Here is a 25,456-nt window from a genome sequence, read left to right as displayed (position 1 = left end):
ACTTCTCTTCGACTTCTCTTCCTAGAGTTTGGGCTTCATCAAATTGCTGAGTTGGTTAAATGTGATGAAACATCAGAAGAGCTGACCGAAGAACCACATGTTTGTTGATGGTCCTTATGGCCCAGAGAGATGGGTGCCTTGCAAAAATGATTTGTGCTGGCCTCCAGAGACTTTATACTTGGAGAAGGGAAGAATTCATTTCATCCATTCTTTTAGTAGACTCTCCTGGCTCATGGAAGAAAGCAGAACATTAGCAGTACTGTAGGAGTTCTGTAGAATAGCTGTAAAAAAAAAAAGCTCAGTGAGGAGGGCATGGAAAAGTCAAAGATCTATTAAACTAGTCATCAGGAGACCTGAATTCTACTTCAGGAACTTCCACCAACTAGCTGTGCTTCCTGGGGCAGATACATATCTTACTTCTCAATATGCATCATGGGCTGATTCCTGAGAGGGAGGGTGGGGGGAAGGGGGGAGTGGGGAAGGGAGAGAAGCTAAAAAGAATAAGAGAGAGAAAGAGATGGCAAAGCCTTGTCCTTCCTAATAATAGGGCCAGTATGAAGATCCAATGGGATAATAATCATGAAAGGGCCTGGAAAGTACAAAATGGTCTATAAATTCAAGACATTAATGTATAAAGTATAATGGACAAGGAAGTCAAAATCAGGGGATATATATGTCTTATTTAGGAATAGACTTCATCCAAAGCTGGAGAAATGTGAGAAGTGTTAGCTGAGTGGGTATTGTTTTCTGATGGGCATTTGAAACAAAAAAGCAAGTTGAGCGTTGCTTGAAAAAACTATTCTTGGCCAACTTCATGTCAACAAACTTGGGAGCTGCAAGGCATCAGAAACCTTACGGACAACCCTTTTCATTTTACCATCTAGGAAACTGTGTCACAGCAAAGGGAATTGAATTGCCCAAGGCCACACAGCCAGATGGTGGCACAGCAAGGAAGCCCAGGTCTCCCAACACACACTGACTCTAGCTTTCACTACTGGACCTTGGGAGAAAGCAATCTGTCAGAAGACATGTAACAAGAATTAAGAGCATTCCTACGGAAGATCTTTGTGTTGCTGTGGGAAAATAAGAAGAGGTGAGTGGATCAAGTGCCAGACGTTGGTGCATGAGATCACAAGACAATAAAAACCAGGATTAACAGCCAGGAACAAAAGCTTGTCACATCTCTGGAGGGCTTTGATGAGAGGCATGCTGGGACTTAGCTACCGGCTGCCGGGACCAGGGAAGAAGTGGTAAAAGACAGGACTGGTGTTGGAAGCTTTACTCGATCTGAAGAGTTGGATTCATGGGGGAGTGGCCACCAGCACAAAGAAGTGTAGCAAACAGTCTCCCACCAGGCACTTGCTAACGTTTGGGGGGATTTGGAGCCGGAGGACATGGCACAGAGGCAGCAACATCCAAACAGCAGTGATGCCTGAAGTCAGGAGGCTGATAATGTCATGGTTTGGGTGGTCCATTTGCTTGGAATAAGACCCCAGCCAGCGGCTGGAGTTTCCAGAAGCAGGGTCCAGCTCTTAAGGGAAGAAGGTTGTAAGAACTAGAACTGTCTCTGGCGTATGCTGGGTACAATAATGAAGAATCAGGTAAGATATCCCTCTGGGAGTCAAGTGAGCTAGGGTTCAGGGCAGACTCTAGTCTCAACAGAATGGCTGGAGTGCAGACCATGGGAAATGGGCAAGCCCTACTCAGAGAGAAGAAGACACAGGAGGGCTAAACTTGTCCCCAAGCCCACCTTGGACTCCAGGCTTAGGACTGGAAACTAGTTCCACTACTGTGGCTTGAGTCCCCTGAAATACTACTGTCTTTGGTTACATTGGTTAGCTGAAAGACTGCAGCTGGAAAGTCTACAGTGATTGCTACTGAAACATGAGGAATTCAGAGCCTAATGTAACTGCAGGCATTTTTCTCATTTATGCAAGGACCAAATCTTGGAATATTCTCTTAGGCTGTAAGTACTATGAAGGCAGAGACCATGTCCATGTGTTTGCCATTATAGGCCAGGCACCCCTCATAAGGCCAGATACATAGCAGTCACTCAATAAATATTTGTGGGGAAAAATTGAATGTATATCCAGACTATTCCCTACTTCTGTTGGTCATTCCAACATTATTTCTTCAATATTAAGGTCCAACCTAATGCTGCTAATGGACACCCTGCCCATTTTATAGAGCTGTCCAGGTCTGTAGCCACAGCCGACTCAAAACTGTGGTTGCCACAGAGAATCTTAAGTGAAATGACCATGTGGCTGGGAGAAGAGGCTGTGTGTCTTTCCTTCACCATCCCTTTGTCCCTTTTCTTACTCAAAGAGTTCACAGAGTTTAAAGGATACAAATGTATAAAAAGGAGAGCAGAACACCAAAAGTTTGAACAAGTGCATATTCTCTCTTGAGTGTGATCAAGAGGGAGGTATCAGGAAAAAAGAAACAGTTCAGATTCAAACAGCATCCAAAATGTCAGTGCCTTATTTAATGTGGCTGATTTTTTTAAGAAACAAAAATCGTTCATTTATTTATGTATTCATTTATTAATTCCCTATGCTCAATTTCACCATTGCAAAATCAGGATAAAAATAATAACTATCTCCTAGGGTGGTTGTGACGATTAAAAGAGTTTATGGATATGAAAGATTAAGAAAAGTTCTTGGCACATAGCAAGCACTCCATAAAGGTTAGCTACCATCATCATCATCACCATCATCGTCACCGTCATTTCCATCATCAGAAACACCAACATAGCAGACAAATCACTTGTTCAGGGAAAAACTTAACTGAAGACTGTGTGCTCCCTGAGAGCAGGTGTGGCACAGTTACCACTGTATGTCTATCTATTAGGATAAAGCTCAGACAACGTAGGTGCTCAACTAGTGTTTGCTGATTGGCAAAGAATGTATGCATGAAGTCCAGCTGAGCCTTGATGGGTGAAAAATGAAAAGAAAGCCAGTGGTGACATGGAAAGACATTCTGAATAAATGGAAATCAGAGTTAGAAAAGATGCAGGATGGGCATGTTTAAGGAGGGCATCCTGTATATTCCTGAACATTCCTGCAGCGAACTTGGATACTATAATGTGTGGTTAATGCCTGGGTAAGGAGAGCTTTGAAAGCCAGGTTAGGGACTTCCCTGGCAATCCAGTGGTTAAGACTCCGCGCTTCCACTGCAGGGGGCACGGGTTCTATCCCTGGTTGGGGAACTAAGGTCCCGCATGCCCCATGGCAAAAAAAAAAAAAAAAAAAAAAGCCGGGCTAAGGTGCTTGGACTTCATTATAAATCAGAGTGTTCACAATTCTTTCCCACACCAGAGAAACAGTATTTATGCTGAACACAACACAAATGACACTTACACTTATCAAATGACAGCCAACCTATATCTAAGAAATTATACGAGTTGCAATTAGAGTGAATTTCAGTCACTAATTTCAGCATGGAGCAAACATTTACTTTTAAAACATTGTTTTTCCTTTAAAATTTATCATTTTATTCGTTAGAAGAATAGTATGCAAATATTCTGAAAGTTTATAAAATAGTGGCTTCCAGCTATTGCTTAGGATAGACAAAGCTAGAAAGATCATTGCTTCTGCTGTAATAACAGGGAAGAGATGGATAATCTACAAAATCATAACTTTTCTTGAATCTATGAGAGAGCTGAGGTTGCAGGACAAACATCTAAGGAAAGACAGATGCTTCCAAAGAGGAAGGAAGATACTGAAGCATTGATTTGCCTACGCAGAGCACAGCAGGAAGACAGGACAGTCACACAGTGGGTAAAAAGATTTCAGCCAGTATTTTTAATGAATTGGTAAAGGCTGAGTGTGGGCTTCTGTGAGAACATAGAATCACCTTGAGACATAGAATACATGGGTAATTCACACCCAGTTGCAGGCTCCTCTCTATCAATTTTGGTCAGGAATTTACCCAGGTGCTCATGAGAAAGAATGAGGACAGGCAGGAGACTGAAGAGAGCCTCCATTCTGGGGCAGGCCTGGTAGAGGAGAACAGAATTCACTAGGAGACAGGCACCAGGCCCTGCCCAGACCTCTCTCCCCTATGGAAAAATCCCTTCAATTTTCCTATAATGTGAAAAAGAAACTTGAATCTTCAAAAAAAGAATTAGAGAGTGATGGAAGTGGTTAAAATGAAAGTAATCATAAAATTCATTGTTTCTAATCTTTAAATGCTCTAAAATTAATTGACTGTCTAAAGCAAAAATAGAAGAAATATATAAAAGTATAAAATAATAGCAATGTAATCCAAACAGAGTTGTATTGGTGAAAGCCTGGACACATAGATTAATGGAATAGAATCAAGAATCCTGAAATATATCCTCATATCTAAGGCCAATTAATATTTTTATTTTTTATTTTTGCTTAATTTTTTTTATTGAAGTATAGTTGACTTTCAATATTATATTAGTTTCAGGTATACAGCATAGTAATTTGATATTTTTGTAGATTATACTCAATACAAAGTTATTATAAAACATGGCATATATTCCCAGTGAAGTACTTTACATCCTTTTCACTTTTTTTTTTATACCTAGTAGTTTGTACCTCTTAATCCCCTTCACCTATTTTGCCCCTACCCCTACCCTTACCCCTACTCCTCTCCCCTCTGGCAACCACTAGTTTGTTCTCTGCGCCTGTGAGTCTGTTTCTGTTCTGTTTTATTTATTTGTTAATAGTTTGTTTTTCTAGATTCCACATATAAGTGAAAACGTACCATTGTTGTCTTTCTCTGACTTATTTCACTAAGCATAATAGGTCCATCCATGTTGTTTCAAATGGCAAAATTTCATTCTTTTTTATGGCTGAGTAACATTCCTCTGTGTGTGTGTGTGTGTGTGTGTGTGTGTGTGTGTGTGTGTGTCTGTGTGTATCTTGACTATTGTAAATAATTTTGCCATGAACACTGGGGTGCATATACCTTTTTGAATTAGTGTTTTCATTTTCTTTGGATAAATACCCAGGAGTGGAATTGCTGGGTCATATGGTAGTTCTATTTTAAAAATTCTGAAGAACCTCTGTACTATGTTCCATACTGGCTGTACCTATTTGCATGCCTACCAGAAATGTATAGGGGTTCCCTTTTCTCCGCATCCTCGCCAACATTTGTTATTTTTAGTCTTCTTGATGAGAGCCATTCTGACAGGTGTGAGGTGGTATCTTATTGTGGTTTTGATTTGCATTTCCCTGATGATTAGTGATATTGACCATCTTTTCTTATTGGCCATCTGTATGTCTTCTTTGTAAAAATGGCTATTCAGATCTTCTACTCATTTTTTAATTGTTTGGGTAGATTGTTTTTTGATATTGAGTTGTATGAGTTTTTAAAATATTTTGGATATTAACTCCTTATTGGACATATCATTTGCAAATATCTTCTCCCATTCAATAGGTTGCCTTTTGTTTTGCTGACAGTTTCCTTTGTTGTGCAAAAGCTTTTAACTTTGGCTAGGTTCCATTTGTTTATTTTTGCTTTTGTTTCCCTTGCCTGAGGAGACATCCAAAAACATATTGCTAAGACCGATGTCGAAGAGGTCACTGCCTCTGTTTTCTTCTAGGAGTTTTAAGGTTTCAGGTCTTACATTTAGGTCTTTAATCTGTTTTGAGTTTATTTTTGTATATGATGTGAGAAAGTAGTCCAGTTTCATTCTTTTGCATGCAGCTGTCCAGTTTTCCCAACACCACTTATTGAAGAGACTGTCTTTTCTCTATTGTACATTCTTGCCTCCTTTGTCATAGATTAATTGACCACACTTGTGTGGGTTTATTTCTGGGCTCTTTATTCAGTTCCATTGATCTATATGTCTGTTTTTGTGTGTGGCCAATTAATTTTTGAACAAGCTACAATGGCAATTCAATGGTAATGCAAGCCCACCACAAATCCTCACCTAAGATTATTGTAATAGCACCATACCTAGGCTTATCTTAGTAGAACTGCTGAAAATCAAAATCAGAAAGAAAAATCTGGAAAGCAGCTGTAGTGGAGGGAAAAAAGGACATATCTTCAAAGGGGCAACAATAAGACATAAGACTGACTTTGAAACAGAAAATATGGAAAAAGAGATGATAATGGAATGACATCTTCAAAGTGCTCAAAGAAAATAACTGAAAATCTAGAACTCTATATCCATATAAAATATTTCCCCAAAATAAATGCAAATACTTTTTATTTTGGTTAGGAGTCAGAAGGACACAAAAGGTTGTTGTGGTGTGGAGAAAAGGGAACCCTCTTGCACTGTTGGTGGGAATGTAAATTGATACAGCCACTATGGAGAACAGTATGGAGGTTCCTTAAAAAACTAAAAATAGAGCTACTGTATGACCCAGCAATCCCACTGCTGGGCATATACCCTGAGAAAACCATAATTCAAAAAGAGTCATGTACCAAAATGTTCATTGCAGCTCTATTTACAATAGCCAGGACATGGAAGCAACCTAAGTGTCCATTGACAGATGAATGGATAAAGAAGATGTGGCACATATATACAATGGAATATTACTCAGCCATAAAAAGAAACACAACTGAGTTATTTGTAGTGAGGTGGATGGACCTAGAGTCCGTCATCCAGAGTGAAGTAAGTCAGAAAGAGAAAAACAAATACAGCATATTAATGCATATATGCGCAATCTAGAAAAATGGTAGAGATGAACTGCTTTGCAAGGCAGAAATAGAGACACAGATATAGAGAACAAATGTATGGACACAAAGGGGGGAAGGGGAGGGTGGTGGTGGGATGAACTGGGAGATTGGGATTGACATATATACACTAATATGTATAAAATAGATAACTAATAAGAACCTTTTAATACAATTTAAAAAAATAAAATAAAATAAAATTTTAAAAAATGGGAGGGGGGTAAATAAATGTATACTGATACAAAGGTATGATATTATACTTGAAGTAGTATAATATTAATCCAAGGTAGACTGATAACTTAAGAATACACATTTAATTTCTGGAGGAATCATTTAAAAAACTGAAACAAAGATGTATAGCTGGAAGAAGACAGAAAAGGAGGAACAAAGGAATAAGGAACAGATAGAAGTAATAGATAAAAACAGCAAGATGGTAAACTCAGACATATGAACAATTATAATACATGTAGATAAAATATACATCGCCATTAATAAGTACATTTGGCCCTTGAACAACATGGGTTTGAGCTGCGTGTGTCCACTTATAAGTGGATTTATTTTAAATAAATATATTGGAAAATATTTTGGAGATTTGTGACAATTTGAAAAAAACTTGCAAACTGAGTAGCCTAGAAATATCAACAACAAAAAAAAAAAAATAAGAAAAAGGTATGTCATGAATTTGTAAAATATACATAGATACTAGTGTAGTTTATCATTTACTACCATCAAATATACACGTCTATTATAAAATGTTAAAATTTATCAAAACTTATGCACACACTTACAGACCATACATGGTGCCATTCATAGTTGAGAGAAATGTAAACAAACATAAAGAAGTGGCATTAAATAATAACTGCATAAAATTAACTATAGTATATATGGTACTACTGCAATAATTCCATAGCCACCTCCTGGTGCTATTGTGGTGACCTCAAGTATTTTGAGAATCTTAATACTTAAAACATGTGTGACGCTAATCATCTCTGAGAGAGCATTTTGTCTCTCTGGTAAATTGCCTTTCACAGTAAAAGGTGATCTCTCACAGTTCTCATGTATTTTTTTCGTGTTTAGTGCAATACCATAAACCTTGAAATAACACCATGGGACCCATACTAGGTGCTACTAGTGATGCTGGAAGTTCTCCCAGAAAGCAGAGAAAAGTCATGATATTACATGAAAAATTACATTGCTTGATATGCACCGTATCGATTGAGGTCTGTGGCTGCAGTTTCCCGCCATTTCAAGATAAATGAATCCAGCCTAAGGATCACTGTGAAAAAAAGCAAAGGAAATTCATGAAGCTGTTGCTGCAGCTACGCTAGCAGGCTCAAAAACCTTACACTTTTTGCAAAATACCTTTTTATCTCATAATGAAAATGCAGCTTTTATGTGGGTGCAGAATTGCCATAAAAAATGCATACCTATAGACTCTAATATGATTCAAGAAAAAGTGAAGTCATTATATGACAACTTAAAGCAAAAGGAAGGTGAAGGATCTAAAGCTGGAGAATTTAATGCCAGCAAAGGATGGTTTGATAATTTTAGAAAGAGGTTTGACTTAAAACGTGTCAAGATAACACGAGAAGTAGCTTCTGCTCACCAAGAGACAGCAGACAAATTCCCAGACACAATTGAGAGAATCATTGAGGAGAAAGGATATTTGCCTGAATGGATTTTTAATGCAGACAAATGTGCCCTACTCTGGGGAATTCCCTGGTGGACCAGCGGTAGGACACTGTGCTTTCACTGGGCCTGGGTTCGATCCCTGTCTGGGAACTGAGATCCCAGAAGCTGCATGGCGTGGCCAAGAAAAAAAATATTCCCGACTCTGGAAAAAAAAATGCCACAAAGGACATTTATTAGTATGGAAGAGGAGGGAGCACCAGCATTTAAGACAGGAAGGGATAGGTTAACTCTATGGTTTTGTGCAAATGCAGTCGGATTTATGATCAGGACTGCCCTTATCTATAAAGCGGCTAACTCCGGAGCCTTGAAGGGAAAAGATAAACACCAACTGCCCGTCCTTTGGTTGTACAACAAGACGGCCTGGACAACAAGAAAACCCCTTTTTTTGGTTTGGTTCAATTGATGCTTTGTCCCTGAAGTCAGGAAGTACCTTGCCAGTAAGTGATAGCCTTTTAAATTTCTTTTGATATTGAACAATACCTCTGGCCACCCAGAACCCCATGAGTTCAACACCAAAGGCAACAAAGTGGTTTACTTGCTCCCCCAAAATAGTCTTTAATTCAGTCTCTAGATCACTGGGTCATAAGGACCTTGAAGGCTCATTACACACAGCACTCTGTGGAAAGGATTGTCAATCTACGGAAGAGAACCCCGACAAAGAGAATGTCATGAAAGTCTGGAAGGATTACACTATTGATGATACCATTGTTGGTTGTTATATAAAAAGCCATGTAAGCCATCAAGCCTCAAACAATAAATTTTTGCTGGAGAAAACCATGCCCAGATGTTGTGCATGACTTCACAGGATTTCCAACAGAGCCAATCAAGGAAATCATGAGACTGTGGATATCGCAAAAAAAGGTTTGGGGGCGGGGGGTGAAGGGTTTCAAGATAGGGATCTTGGTGAAATCTAAGAGCTAACAGACACCACACCAGAGGAATTAACAGAACATGACTTGGTGGAGAAGAGTGCTTCCAAACCAGGGCCAGACGATGAGGAAGAGGACGTAGAAGCAGTGCCAGAAAACAAGTTGACATTAGATAATCTGGCAGAACGAGTCTTATTCGAGATTGCTTTTGGCTGCTTTTACGACATGGACACTTCTATGATATGGGCAATGAAACTAAAGCAAATGGTGGAAGAAGGATTGGTATCATATAGACACATTTTTAGAGAACTGAAAAAGCAAAAGAGTCAGACAGAAATTACAATGTATTTCCATAAATTAACATTGAGTGTGCCTGCCTCTCTTGCCTCCCCTTCCATCTCCTCCACCTCCTCCACCTCTGGCACCCCTGAAACAGCAAGACCAACCCCTTCTCTTCCTCCTCTTCCCCAGCCTACTCAACGGGACGATGAGGATGAAGACCTTTATGATGATCCCCTGCCTCTTAATGAGTAATAAATAATCATTATGCCATACAAGTAACAAACTTATCTGTTGTGTGTGTGAGTGTCTTCATGTGAAAATCTAATAACTATATGGCAAGAACTATATGAGATGCTTTTGTGTCATCATCATCATCACCACCTAAGTACTCATTGTTAGAACATCGTGTGCAAGACTTGTATTGAAATGGATAGCCTATCTTTACCTAGGCATAAGGTGAGTGATATTAAATATAAAATTGATAATGTGTAGTTTTCTTACTGTTTTATAACTTTGTTTTCAAAGAATTACATTACCGTACAGTATGCCTCTCTCTCTCGTAATTGGAGAAACTGCATATCAGCCTATCATCACAGGCAAATGGTTTTAAAAAATATAACAATATTTCTGATACTTTATTATGAATATGACTGTAATACTACATGCCATAAAAATTTTATAACAATTCATTCATTAGTGTTAGCCTAGGCTACCATGAGGCAATCATATTGTTTACACTAGGCTACCATAAAGCAATCATATTGTTGCTTCTTCGTTATCAATGCATGAATTGTTATACCTGTAAAAAGATATGAATTTCTTTTTCACAGTTTCTTATTTTTCATGTCTGGTGTTAATAATACATATAATATCTACTGTGTTTCGTATCCTGTAAGACAGTATTGATATAGATACTGAAGATAATTCGTCTTGTAAACAGATGATGTAAACTTACAGTATTGAGAAATACAGTACAGTACTGTAAATGTTTTTTTCTCTTCCTTATGATTGCTTAATATTTTCTTTTCTCTAGCTTACTTTATTGTAAGATTGCAGTATGTAGTACTTACACAAAATATGTGCTAATAGACGGTTTATGTTATCAGTAAGACTTCCGGTTAACAGTAGGCTGAGTCCAGGGACTTCCCAGGTGGTCCAGTGGTTAAGACTCCATGCTTCCACTGCAGGGGGAATGGGTTCGATCCCTGGTCAGGGAAAAAGATCCCGCATGCCGTGCGGCCAAAAACAAACAAACAAACAAGCAAACAAACAAACAGTAGGCTGAGTTTTGGTGAGTGAAAAGTTATACACAGATTTTTGATTGCATGGGGAGTTGGCGCCCCTAACCCCTGCGTTGTTCAAGAGTCTACTGTATAAATTTTTAAGCTGGATAAAAATGCAAACCTCAACCTTATGCTGTCCGAAAGAAATGCACTTCAAATACAACAATACAAAAAATTTTAAGTAAAAGGATAGGAAATATCTATCATGCAAATACTAATCGCAAAAAAGCTGGGGTGACTATATCAATATCAGACAAAGTAGATTTCAGAAAAAGAAATACTATCAGATATTTAATAATGATAAATGGGTTAATTCATCAGGAAGCCATAGACAAGCATGCCCCTTTTAATAAAGCTTCAAAGTGTGAAGGTCAAAAATTGACAGACCTTAAGTGACAAATAGGTAAATCCACAATTGTAGTTGGGGATTTTAACACTCCTCTATCAATATTTGATAGAATAGGTAGAAAAATAATCTTTAAGGGTATAGAAGACCTGTACAACACTATGAACCAATTTGACCTAATTGATATTGATAGAACACTACCACCAATAATTGCAGAATCCACATTCTTCCCAAGTGTAAATGGAGCCATCAACAGAACAGATCACATGCTGGGCTAAAAAATGTCTCTATAAATTTCAAAGAATTAACATCACAAGAAGTACGTTCTGTGACTACAATGTAATTAAATTAGATGCAGATAAAAATAAGATATCTGAAATACTCCCACATATTTGAAAATTAATAAACTTACTTCTAGATAAACCATAGACCAAAAAGGAAACCATAGGAAAAATTATAACATATTTTAATCTGAATAATAACAATTGAACACATTAATGTCTGGAGGAGTACTGAGGGAAAGTTATAGCTTTAAATGCTTATATTAGAAAAGAAAAATAACTTTCATATCAATGACCTAAGCTTCTCATGTAAGAAGAAGAGCATATTAAACCAAAAAGTATTTTAAAAGAGATATTAAATAGATAAAAGGAGAAATTAATGACATAGAAAGCAGACAAATAATGGCAAAAATCAACAAAGTCAAAATTTAGATTCTTAAAGGATCAACAAAGTTGATATATAACTAGTCAAAAGTAAAATAAAATAAGTAGAATAAAATAAAAAATAGAGAAAACAAATTACCGATCTCAAGAATGACAAAAGGAACATTGCCACAGATCTTACAGACATTAAAGAAATAATTAGGACATATTATGAAAAATGTTTGCCAATGAATAGAGCCAACTTAGATGACATGGCCAAATTTCTTAAAAATACAGTTTATGAAAACTGGCTCAAATGATTTGTCCCATTTCCGTTAAAGAAATTGCATTTGAAATTAAAAACCTTTCTACAGAGAAAACACCAGGCCAAGATGGCTTAATTACTAAGTACAATCAAACATGTAAATAAGAAATAATACAAAACTCCCTAAACTTTTCAAAAAATGAAGGGGGGAGAACAATTCCAAATTTATTTTATGAACCCAGCATAAACCTGATACCAAAGGATGATAAGAACATTACCAAAAAAAAAAAAAAAAAAAAAAAATCACAGGATAATATTTCTCAGGAACAGAGATGAAAAAATATTTTTGAACTATTAGCAAAATGTATTCCATAATATATAAAAAGGATAATATATCCTGACCAAATGGGGTTTATACCAGGAATGCAAGGTTGGCCTAACATTCAAAAATTAGTCAGTGTAATTTACCATATTAATAGCGTAAAGTAGAAAAACATATGTTAATCTCAATAGATGTAGAAAAAGTTTTTGACAAGATTCAATGGCCTTCCATTATAATAACTCTCGAAAACAAGGACTAGAAGGAAAGTTCCTCAATATGATAAAGACTCTGTGTGGGGTGTGTGGGTGTGTGGGTGTGTGTGTGGGGGTGTGCGTGTACATAGATACATACACATATTTAAAAACCAACCTACAGCTAGCATCATAATTATTGGTAAAACATTAAATACGTTTTCCATAAGAGAGAGAAAAAGAAGGTCTGTTCTCACCACGGCAAATAAATAAATAAATAAATATAAAAGACATTAAAATTAAGAAAAAAGTAAAACTATTTTTTTCATAGATTACAAAATTATTTTTATGAAAGAAAATCAAAAGGAATTTCAAAAATCTTATAAAACTAAGAGAATTCAGCAATGCCACAAGATACAAGGTCAATATGTGAAAATCAATTGTATTTGATTTATTGGCAGCAAATATTTAGAAAATGAAAGTACAATGTACTTTTAAAGTACAATGCCATAGCCAACTGAATTTTACAAAACATATGAAATTATTCAGGAATAAATTTAACAAATGGTATGTGTAAGCTATTTACTTTGAAAGCTATAAACATTGCTGAAAACAATCAAAGTAGACCTCAGTGTCTTAAAGTGAAAAAAAAAAAGTTATGGTGTACTTATATAACAGAATACTAAACAGTCGTAAAAAAGAATACATTTCTGCCACATGTCACAGCAACAGACACAAGTTTAAAGAAGCCAGACACTAAAGCATCATGTGCATATATCTTTTTTATATAAAATTCAAAAAAGGTAAAATTAAATTACGGTGTTAGACATCTTTAGAGTGGCTACCTTTGGGGGTTATGACTGGAATTAAGGCACAAGGGGGGCTTCTGTGTTTGCTGTTAATGTTCTGTATCTTGATCTTGATCTTGAACATGATACACAGTGATATATCTAGTTACATCACCGTTCACTTTGTTAAAACCTCACGCATATGTACACTTGAGATTTTTCTCACTGCAAGTATGTGTGTTATACCAAAACTAAAGAGTTTAAAAGAAAATGCCCCCTCCACGGCAGTGAGGCCACACAAGAACCCACAATGGAGAGGCCACAACTCAGCTAAGGTCCAGGCCAACAAACAGTGTTGACCACCAGATGTATGAGTGGAGATGTCCAGATGATTCCAGACTTCGGCCTGGTTCAAAGTGTTCCTGCTGTGTCCTGCCCAAACCTGTGACCCACAGAAACCCCAAGAGATGATAAAATGATTGTCATGGGATGGTTGTTTTGCAACAAAAAGAAACTGTAGGAACATCAACTAGCAGTGTATGAAGCTGGGACGAAGTGAGAGAGTGGCATGGACATATATACACTACCAAATGTAAAACAGATAGCTAGTGGGAAGCAGCCGCATAGCACAGGGAGATCAGCTCGGTGCTTTGTGACCACCTAGAGGGGTGGGATAGGGAGGGTGGGAGGGAGACACCAGAGAGAGGACATATGGGGATATATGTATATGTATAGCTGATTCACTTTGTTATACAGCAGAAACTAACACGCCATTGTAAAGCAATTATACTCCAATAAAGATGTTAAAAAAAAAAAAAAAGCAGTGTATGAAAATGACTGTTTCACTGCACCTACACCTGCAGCCAAATTCACCACCTTCAAAAACCTTTGCTTTAATTCACAATTTGTGTGGCTTCTTTATGTGATGGAGATTTAAAAGGTGTTTCAAAAAATAGAACTACCAGTGTAGTTCACTACTTGGTGTAACCACTACGGAAAACAGTGTGGAGGCTTCTTAAAAAACTAAAAATAAAACTACCATGTGATCCAGCAATTCCACTCCTGGGCCTATATCCAAAAACAAAAACAAAAACAAAAACACTAATTCAAAAAGATATATGCACCCCAATGTTCCTAGCAGCATTATTTACAATTGCCAAGACATGGAAGCAGCCTAAGTGTCCATCAACAGATGAATGGATAAAGCAGATGTGGTGTATACATATAATGGAGTACTACTCAGATGGGCTCTTCAGCCATACAAAAGAATGAAATTTTGCCATTTGCACCAACATGGATGGGCTTGGAGGGCATTATGCTAAGTCAAATAAGTCAGACAGAGAAAGACAAATACTGTATGATATCACTTATATGTGGAATCTAAAAAGTACAACAAACTAGTGAATATAACTAGTTTGAAGCAGAGTCACAGATTAAGAGAACAAACTAGCAGTTACCAGTGGGGAGGGCAGGGGGGGACAATATAGAGGTGGAGGACTGGGAGGTACTAACTATTGGGTGTAAGATAGGTCACAAGGATATATGGTACAACACGGGGAATATAGCCAATTTTTGGTAATAATTGTAAATGGAGTATAGCCTTTAAAAATCGTATAAAAATAAGTTAATAAAAAAATAAAAGACCTTTAATTTTTTTCAGATGGGAAAAAGTTTAAAGAATCAGACATGAATTCTGTATGAGACTCAGAATGCTTAACATTTGGTCAATTGCAGTAGAGTAGCTTGTTTTCTCCTTCACTGAGTTGCTGGATGGTGTTCAGCCCTTGGTGCAGCCTTGGTTTCCTATAGCAGGAATGGTCCCAAGAGGATATTAAGATAATGGTGTTGATAGGAGGCTTTGTGATCCATAGGAATGAGAATAAGATGCTTTGCGAAGTAAATCCCTTCATGGGGAAAACTTCTCAGTTGAGATTTGGGCTTAATATTAAAATATGATTCAGCATTTTCCGTAAATTACCATTTAGGGCAGAGGAAAGCAAACGTGATGGAGGAATCTAGAGCAGAGCTATTTCTATGAAATCTTGGATTTCCTCTTTAGGATTCATGCAAAGTTTGTATTCTATTTTTTTATGTGTGTACTTATAGGAAAGAAATATTTTTACCCAAAACTTGAGAAAATGAGAAACCAAAGGGAGATGTGCCATACTTATATTAGGCTTTTGGTGTCCCAAGCACACTGCCATATTCACCTGAGGACACTTGAACCCCGGTTGGGGAAGCATGGAATGGTTAAGCAACACATAATAAACAGCACTGTAATAAGAATACATCTACTTTTTATCCAGATATTTCATTGCAGTTATTAATGATCATATATAGCAACAGCAAAATCGGACCCTCTTGCTTTTGGTTCACAAAATCTTTGTTCATTTATTCATTAATTGCTTTATTCAACAGGTATTTATTGATTGTCTCCTATGGACCAGGCTCTGTTCTCATTGCCAAGATACATAAATGAATTAATCAGATGAACATCCCGGCCCTTGTGGAGTTTACATTCTAGTGGAGAAAGGTGACAAGCAGTAAACATAATAGATAAGCAATTGTTAGGCGTATTGGAAATAACAAAGAAAAGAGAATAGAGTCAAGTGAGGAGATCAGAGTGCAGGATGTGTGTGCACTACTTGGAGGAGTGGTCGGCTTCAGTGACAAGGTGACACTGGAGCAAATACTTGAAGATGCTGAGGGAGAGTTAGTTAGGAGGTAAGTATGCCTGGAGGAGAATGAGTGAGAGAAAAGAAGCTGGAGAGGAAGCAAGAAGGTAGGTAATTCAGGGCCAAATCAGATAAATTAATGGAAAGACTTTGACTTTTACTAGTTTTGAGCAGAAGTGACATGATCTGATTTAATAGTTCAAGAAGACCATAGTGGCTGCTTTGTTAAAAGCAGACTAGGGAGACCCATGTAGGAGCAGGCAAAGTGTCTGGGTGTGTATTGAAATATTCCAAGCGAGAAATGATGGTGACATAGAACAAGATGTGGAGGAGGGGCCAGATTCTAGATACACATGGAAGGATTTGCTCACAGATTTCATGTTGGCTTGGAGAGAAGAGAAGTAAACAATGACTTCAAGGTTTTGTGACCTGGGAAACTGAAAGATCAATGGAGATGGGGAAGGCTACGAGTGGTGCATGTTTTAGGGTAAGATCAGGAGTTCAGTTTTGGACAGAGGTATTTATTGGACATCCCAGAGGAAATGTTAAGTAGGGAGCTTGGTATACATGTCTGGAGTTTAAGAGAGAGGTCTGGAATGAAGTTATAATTTGGGGGAAGTCACCAGCACATAGTGTTTAAAACCATGAAACTAGAAGAAATCCCTAAGGAAGTGAGTATAGGGAGAGGCAAGGACAACGGACTAAACCCTGGGGCGCTCCACCGGTAAGAGGTCGGGGGTAACAGGAGAAACTAACAACGGAAATTGAGAAAGGTAGAGGGAAAACCAAGAAAGTGTTGTATTGGAAACCAAGCAAAGAAAGTTTCAAGGAAGAGGGAGTGACATCTGCATCAACTGAGTTCCTGAATGACACCCAACGGCATCATTTTATCTGTCTACTTAACTCGGCCTCCATCTCCTTGCTGTTCTCCTTTCTTCTCCCCTATCCAGGTACGAAGCATGGAGGTGAGCGAAACCGTCTCAGCAGGGTATTTCTAAAGGTGAGACACCAGCCAACCCAAGAAAATTTGGCCACCAGATGTAGCATCCCAGCCTTTCGAATTTATTGCAAAAATTTGGGTTCGTTTTTATGGAAAGCAAAAAACAAATAATTAATATATGTGAAGAGGTCATGCTACTGCCTTTTCGAGGCTACCCTGTGTGTGGTGTGAAAAGGAACAGAGAGGTATTCCTAACCTGCAAGACACCTGATACCCTAGTCAGGACCAGTGAGTAAAAGCCACAAAGAGAAAGATTTGAGCTCAAATTTTTTTTCCAGTCTAATAACTTGAACTACTGTTTTGAATGGAATGAACTGCTCTGTGGGATTCTGAACAACCATCTCCAAGACACTCATGTACAGACTAGATAGCCAAAGTTCTCAGAGATATTGTAAAACAATTACTGGTGCTGATGGGTTTGAGGGTTGTTTAACTAAACAATTTCTGAGGCCTTTTCTCTAAAAGTGAAAATCCTGTAATTCTAGGCTTCAACCTCTGCTGTGTGCCTCTTGTATCTCTGAAAAATGTTTCTGGCACTTCTCTGTGCCACTGATAACCCTAGAAATATTCTCAGGCTATTCTGAGGACTGAAGAGACCACGTGAAAGTGTTCTCTAAACCATAAAGCATCATCTACATACAAGGGATTGTTTTCTGAATTTAAACTCAGCAGTCCATATAATCCTTTACAGTAGACCTTCGTTTTCCTCCTGCAGATCCATATCTCTTTTTTCAGTTAGAGAGAAAATTAGCAGCCTTCCAAGCACAGATAATCTCAATAGGGCTTGTTTTGCATATTTAAAGTGTTCAACTCCATAAACTGAAGAGGTGGAAATCATGGCTGCCTGCTGTGTCTGATTCATCCAGAGGCTTTTTTTTTTTTTTACTTTCTGCATCATTTAAATGGAAAATCTTTATAGTACAATTGTATCAGGTGAGTGCCATGTTATTCTTCGATGCCTCAGATCCCTGTTCTACTCATGAGCTGGGACTGAATGCATAATTTAGATTCTATCGTAAAGAGGAACAAATAGCCCTGGTGAGAATAACCAGAAGAGAATTAAATTAGGGGAGTATTAGAGATGCAAGCCTGGCTGAATAGCTACTGATTCTTGTTGGATAATTTAGCAGACCAGCCACCTACGAAAACACTTTGATTCTAACTATTTGTGTAACTGCTATATAAGCCAATAGCCAGGACCACGGCTGAGTGGTGCCCATAATCTCAGCAGCCCAGGCCTGGAGTCACTCAGCTCCAACAGAGCCAAGCGACTGTGTGATCTAGGCTTTGTTCCTCCAACTTCAGTGCCCTTCGATGTCTTTAGCTATAAAATGAAGATTGGGAGACACGAATTAAAGGCACTTCCAATCTTCAACATATTTTGCCTCCTGATAATAATACACATGGCTATTTCTACTCAAATTTATGGATTTGACCTGAGCTATCAAAACTTGTTAATCTAACCCCAATGATAAACAGTCATGGAATATGGGTAGTTGCCTCAGGTGCCAAGCCTTGGGGACTTTATATAAGTCAGTGGCTCAGAAAGGCAGTCCTTAGCAAAAAGTGGAGCTATCTATAGGCTGACCGGTGAAGCTCCTATACTTTCAGTCTGAAATCACTGATCTCCACTTGTTCTGGTCCCCAAGAAAAGTAGATGGATCAGTTGCACACTTATAATCATATGTGCTCAGCCTGTATGATCATTATATGCTACCGATTTGCTCTCAAGTCTCTCTTTGATTTATCAAAATGTCTGCTGGGTGGAAGGTGTGGAAATAGGGGGACATATAATACGATTTGCTCTGAGCTCTACATGCCCCAGAGATGGCTCCAAATACCCAACTCTTAGGGGCAGTCAATCTTAGAAACAGTTCTCTCTTTCTGCATTTCACTTGCTACTTCTTGACATTACATTATACATTTGTTTGTTTATGTACATCTCACTAAGATGTTAACCTAAACTCCTTAAAGTTACGGATTTTATCTCTCTTATTCACCAATATATCCCCAGGGCCTAGAAACTATACATAAAATAGTTGCAGTTTAGAGGATTATGGCATCCAGAGCCCTCTATCTCCTCCCTTCCTTTCCTCCATCCTCCAGGAATGCTAAAACTGCTCACAGGTGGTATCTTTTCCTCTCATAGAAGAGAAAACTGAAAGCCAGAAATGTTCAGTGTTTGTTTAAGGCCACAAAGCCAGTTAGTGGCAGGGACGCCATGACTCTGTTCCTAATGTACTTTCCAGCCTGCCAAACCACCAAGAAGACTTCATAAGCAGATAACCCCATTCCTCAGGGACTCTTCCTATTTGCTTATGCATCAAACAGGAAACTCATTTCTTTTTCACATTTTTGTCCATCCTTTCCAGTCTCCTAAAAAGATCTGGGTGCAGATGCCTTTCCTGGGTCTCCACCCAGGACCATTTATTCTCCAAAGGAGCTGGAGACCAACTGTTCCACTCCTGCTCCCAACCTGGGACAGAAACTCTGCCCTCCCCCCATGACGGCTGGCTCTCTCTGGGCCGCCAGGGGACAAGGGGATGACAAGGCAGAGCCTGTGGCACCCCTGCTGTTGAAGAAATCTCCCAGATCGTTAAGTCCGGCTGTTAACTCAAATGACAGTCAACAAGGAGGAATAACAGGAACGGACGCCTCAAGCTCGCAGTTATGGTGACTGTGATGGGGGTCAGTGCCAGGGCCCATGAGTCACCCTTTGCTTGGCTAAGGAAGCCTGCAGCCTGAAGATTTAATGGAGATTGACAAGAGTGGAGATCTTCCCATCAGAAAAGTGCCAAAGACTCCAAAAGAGCCCTGAGAAGTGACATCCTTCAACTGGGAGGAAGGGCCAGGGATGAAAGAGAATGGCTGGGTTCTTACCAGGCAAGCTGGTTCCTATTTAAAATATGAAAGATGAGAAACAAGGGCATGACAACAAGGACTGTTGTGACTGTTTTAACTAGAGAAGAATCAATACTGTGTGTTATGGATGAAAGATGGTTTGGCTGTGTTTACTTCCACCGTCTGTTGCTTGTAAACATGCATGCCCAGCCCTGTCAGTACATCTTTTACAGCCTATACATCATTTATCGAAGGGCCAACCAGGGCCAGGGAGCTCGGGGACAGACTACTGCAAGGGTGGGAAGGAATTTCTGAAGCACCCTGGAGTACAGCAAAGGCGGGGAGAAGCTCAGTGCCTTCCCTGCCACCTTCTGGGAACCCTCCTTTCAGCCTCCGCGTTAAGGAGGTACTATAAAGAGAACAACTGGGACTGAAGGGTAAGAAAGGCAGAAGGAAAAGGAAAAATTGAGAACAGAAAAGAAGAAACAAAATAGCACAGACTCCCAGGCATAACCATGAGACTGCTGCACACAGATCTTATCTACAGCTTAGACATTCTGGAGCTCAATGCAAACCCATCTTGGTCAAAAGAGATAATTTGGGTTATTTATGAATGGTGACATTATGGTTGATTTTTATTTCCATCTTTATACTTTTTCTCCATTTTCCATTTTTTTCTACCATGAGCATATATTACTTATATTAGTCCCCAAAGATGGCTTTACCACTTATAAGCTGTGCTTTCTTGGACAACTGTCCTAACCTCTGTACCTTAGTTGCCTCATCTGTAGATTGGGAATTAATATATCGTCATAGTTTTTATAGTAGTTTTCAGGAACCAAGCACAGTTTTAAGCATATAGTAAATACTTAGCCAATAGCCATTGTTATGTTATCATAAAAATGACATTTTATTTTTCAAAAAGCTAGGGAGAAAAAAATAAGTTCACCAAAAGTCCAAGCATACCCTCGTAAAGGCCTTTCCCATCACTTTGGCCTCTCCCAACCTTTGCCACTTTATCAAATTTCACTTACTAGGTGGTTTTTCTAAAAATAATCAAAAGAAGCACCAGCCACCAGACCTCACTCAGCATCACTGAGTTTGGAATTGGGTCCAGATCCTCCAGTGTACTGGCCCTGTGGGCCATCTCTTGCAGTGGGCCATCTCTTCTTCGTTTGCCAAGCTAACCTTTGCTAAGGTTTAAGTCAGTCATTTCACTGCAGGGATTTGAACTACCTGTAGGGATTTGAATTCTTGGGTGCTCCCTCTGAACTGACTTTCTCTTTGATCTGTCTCTCATTGAAAACATTGTATGTTCACCAACTAATACAGTTATGAAGGGCACAGAATACTCCAGTTTTCTGGTCCCCATTTCCTTGGGTGAAACCAGGGATTGGATGATATAATGTTACTTCTGCTTAGAGTATCCTATGTGGTCAAAGTTATTCTGTTTTTCCCTCAAACCAATATGCTATTTCTCTCACGCAGTGTTTTAAGCCTTTATTTAAAGCTGATTTTTCACTATGGAAGAGGTTTACCCTTTATGAGTAATTTCAGTCATCATCAATGTATGAGAGATAAAACGTTGCCCCTCAGTGCCTTTCTAGGTGGAGGAGTATGTAAATTCTGGAGACACAAATGACCTGACAGAAATAAAGACAAGACCCCCTTCAGGTCTGTCCATGCAAAGTCAAGTGGAGACCCAGAACACAGAGGCGTACGCATGTCACATATTTACAGGACTTGGTGTGATATATAGCCAGGAACCTTTTACTAAGCTCAGCTTAGAAACTGGGATATACCCAATTTGTCTGACAGAAGGGAGAGCAGAAGGTAATATTATAGTAGAAATATTACAGCATGGTTCATTCTCCAAACAGCCATCAGTATATTTGCAGGTTCCTAGTGACCAACACCAGTAATGTGTCTTTGAAGACATTCAGGGAAGCAATTCAAGAGTAATGTTAGAAAAAAATTAGGGCACACATTTATCAAGTAACAGAAAGTCAACTGCTCTTGAAGTCACTTCTTGGCAAATAACACTTTAGAATTATGAGAACACAGAAAGGATCTCTAATGAAGAACTACTGGTTGGTGGTAAGATTTTAAAGGGTCAAGGATTTTTTTTTAATGATATGCTAAAGATAATGTGTTTGGAGATGTATTTGAGTTTCAGGTCTATAACTGAAAGGGAACGGAAGCAGAGAAGGAGTGAAAGACCTCGGCCTGAATTATAGGCTCATTATGATACACTCAACAAGAAGGTTAATAGAAAGCTGGAGGACTCACACTTCTGAATTTCAAAACTTATTACAAAGCTATAGGGATCAAAAAAGTATGGTACTGGCATAAGGATAGACATATAGACCAATGGAATAGAATTGAGACTCTGTACATCTACGGTCAATTGCTTTTCAACAAGAGTGCCAAAACCATTCAATAGGGAAACAATAGAATTTTCTACAAAGTGTGCTGGGACAGCTAGATATCCACATGCAATAGAATGAAGGTGGACCCCCACCTCACACCATATACAGAACTTAATTCAAAATGGATCAAAGATCTAAATAGAAGAGCTAAAATGATCAAACTCTTAGAATAAACTATAGGGATAAATTTTCAAAACCTTGAATATGGCAATGTATTCTTAGGTATGACACCTCCAAAGCAGGAATAAAAATAGTTAAATTGGACTTACTCAAAATTAATAATTTTATGCATCAAAGGACATTATCAAGAAAGTGGAAAGACAACCTGCAATATGCAAGAAAATATGTACAAATCATGTATCTGATAAGAGTCTTAGTATCCAGAAAATATAAGTAACTCTTATAACTCAACAACAGAAAGACAAACGATTCGGAAATGGGCAAAGCACTTGAATAGACATTTCTCCAAAGAAAATATACAAGTGGCCAACAGGCACTTGAAAAGATGCTCACCATCATTAGTCATTAGGAAAATGTAAATCAAAACCACAGCAAGATACCGCTTCATGTCCTCTAGGAAACTGTGCATTGCTGGTGGGAATATAAAATGGCTCAGCCACTGCAGAAAACAGTTTGGCAGCTCCTCACAAATTGAGACATAGAATTACCATATGACCTAGCAATTCTACTCCTAGGTATCTCCCCCAAAGCATTGAAGACACCTATTTTCAATTTGTTCTCAAATATATGTACATGAAAGTTCATAGCAACACTATTCACAGTAGCCAGTCCAAATGTTCATTAATGTATGAAGGGATAAACAAATTATTGTATATACATAAAATGGAATGTTAATTCACCTATAAAAAAGATGAAGCTTATGTAACTTATGAAAGCTACAATGTGAATGAACCTCAAAAATATCACACTAAGTGAAAGAAGCTGGACACAAAGAGTTACATGTTGTATGATTCTATTCATAGAAAATATCCAGAACAGGTAAATTCATAGAAATAGAAAGTGAATTGGTGGTTGCCAGGGGCTGAGAGATGGGAGAAATGGGGATTAACTGTGTAATGAATAAAAAGTTTTTTTGGGGGGGTGATGAAAATGTTTCGGAACTAGATAGAGGTGGCTGTTACCCAACATTGTGAATTGTACTAAATGTCATTAAGTTGTTCACTCTGAAATATTCATTTTATATTATTCAAATTTCACCTTAATTTTTAAAATAATTAAATAAATACAAATCAATTTAAAAGCAATTAATAACAACAACAACAAAACCAAAGAGGTCTGGTAAAATATGGCAGAGACAAGGCGCATGTGTCAGTTCACATGGGTGGAGCTGCTCCTCTCTGTCTTTCATCTGAGACACCCTCCATGCTCCTGGCAGTTCCCACGTGGCCTCCTCTCCCAGCCAACCTCCCAGGCAGCAACTTTAAAGCTGGTCCCCTTAACCCCCACCTCCCACCCTGCCTTTGGCTGTAAAAGCAAATATGCAATTTTGAGGACGGAAGGGGTGAGGGAGATCATTTTCTCATAATAGACCAAACCACCCAGACCAGTGATACTGGGGTAAAAAAATACTAAGGTTATAGGTTAAGGAACTGAGTGCTAGAGACTTTTGTAATTGTGATGATTACAGGACTTACAGGACTGGCATTTTAAAACAGCTATTACTTTTTTTTTTTTTTTTTTAGAAGCAAACCCACATACCTAGCACTCGTGTTCAACTGTGTATGGAACCTTCCATCTCTCACACTGGTTGCTTCTCATTCCATCCTATGGAAATAACTCTGCTTGACAACATATGCAGAAGTAATGGATGGGTATCTCTGGATCAGGATCTTGAAATGCACAAATGTTTCCATGGTCCAGTCTTATTCTCAGTTTGTTAATAATTCCGTCTAGTCAGGCCTTCCTACTATTCAGAAAATCTCACTCCTGTGGCTTCTTGGCTGGTTTTGAGGAGTCACTATATGAGGTGAGTGAACTTGTCAGTGTGTTGGTATTTAAACTGTGGTCAGACAGTGAAAAAAAATAAAAGAGAGGGGTTAGTTCATAAAAGACCTTCGTTAATGATACTCTTTTCCCTGTCTTCCCGGGGAGGGTATAAAACAGATGTGTTCACATCCAAAATAAAAATGGAGGTGCTGGGGATTATTATTTTTACGTGTCTCATTTTAGGAAGAAATTAAAAGATACATGAAATGAAAAGATGCTTAATGCAATGTGGTGATTTTGTTCCAGAGAAACATTTGGGCCCTTTCCCTGGGAAAGCGGGTTAAAAGGTTGTCAATGCTTTCTCCAGGGGCTTCGTCTGACGGTGAACATGTGTTTCCTCCCTTTAATCGACTCGCCAGTAGCCAGAAAGCTGCTTGTTTTCTGCAGAGGTTGTCAAAAATGATTTCAGTCTGGAGACGATGAATGATAAAAGAGGTTTTCAAACACGGTTTTGCACTGTAGCATTCGCAGCCCCAGAGAGGAAAGATTGTATTACAATCGCAGTGCAAAGGGCCATGCTCCCCTGGCAAGCAAACAGCCTCCTTCAACCTGTTTGATGCGTCCCGGTATCTCAGGGAAGCAGGAAGATGCAGGCAGGACTCCATGAAGAGGATGGTCTAGAAAAGCGGGGCTGCGGAGCTGCATCCCGTGGAAGAGGAAAACGCCAGAACCTCTCCCGGAGTTCTTCTTTTCCACTGTCCACATGTGTCTGGTTCTGTCGGAGAGCTGCTGGCGGGGTCAAGTGCGGGACAGACTTCCAAAATGGTAACAGCATCAGGAGCACAGCGGCACCGCGGCTTCTCAGGGATGGCCCCGCTCTGCTGTGGAAGCAGGCAGGGTGCCCAGGTACCGTCCATATGTCCTCCCCTGGATTTATGGGCATCATAAGCTGGTATTGTTGGGGTCTGTGATTAGAAAGCTCAAGAGGTTAGTTATGCCTTTCCAAAACACATGACGCAACCCTAAGCATGCGAAGAAAAATGAGGCTCGCCATCCTCCCACATTTCCACTTTCTCAAGAGGGGGGGAAAAAGCCGTGGTCATTTCAGTTCAACAGTTCCACTTGTGGAAAGCCCAGGAAGGTAAACTTGGAACATAGCAGACAGATAATAAACTCAGCAGTTATTATTTGCATTTTCAAGCATAAGATTATATCCTTCACTTTACAC

This window comes from Balaenoptera ricei, chromosome 13 (assembly GCF_028023285.1).
Source record: "Balaenoptera ricei isolate mBalRic1 chromosome 13, mBalRic1.hap2, whole genome shotgun sequence".
NCBI lineage: Eukaryota > Metazoa > Chordata > Mammalia > Artiodactyla > Balaenopteridae > Balaenoptera > Balaenoptera ricei.
Note: the sequence above shows the minus strand (reverse complement) of the source record.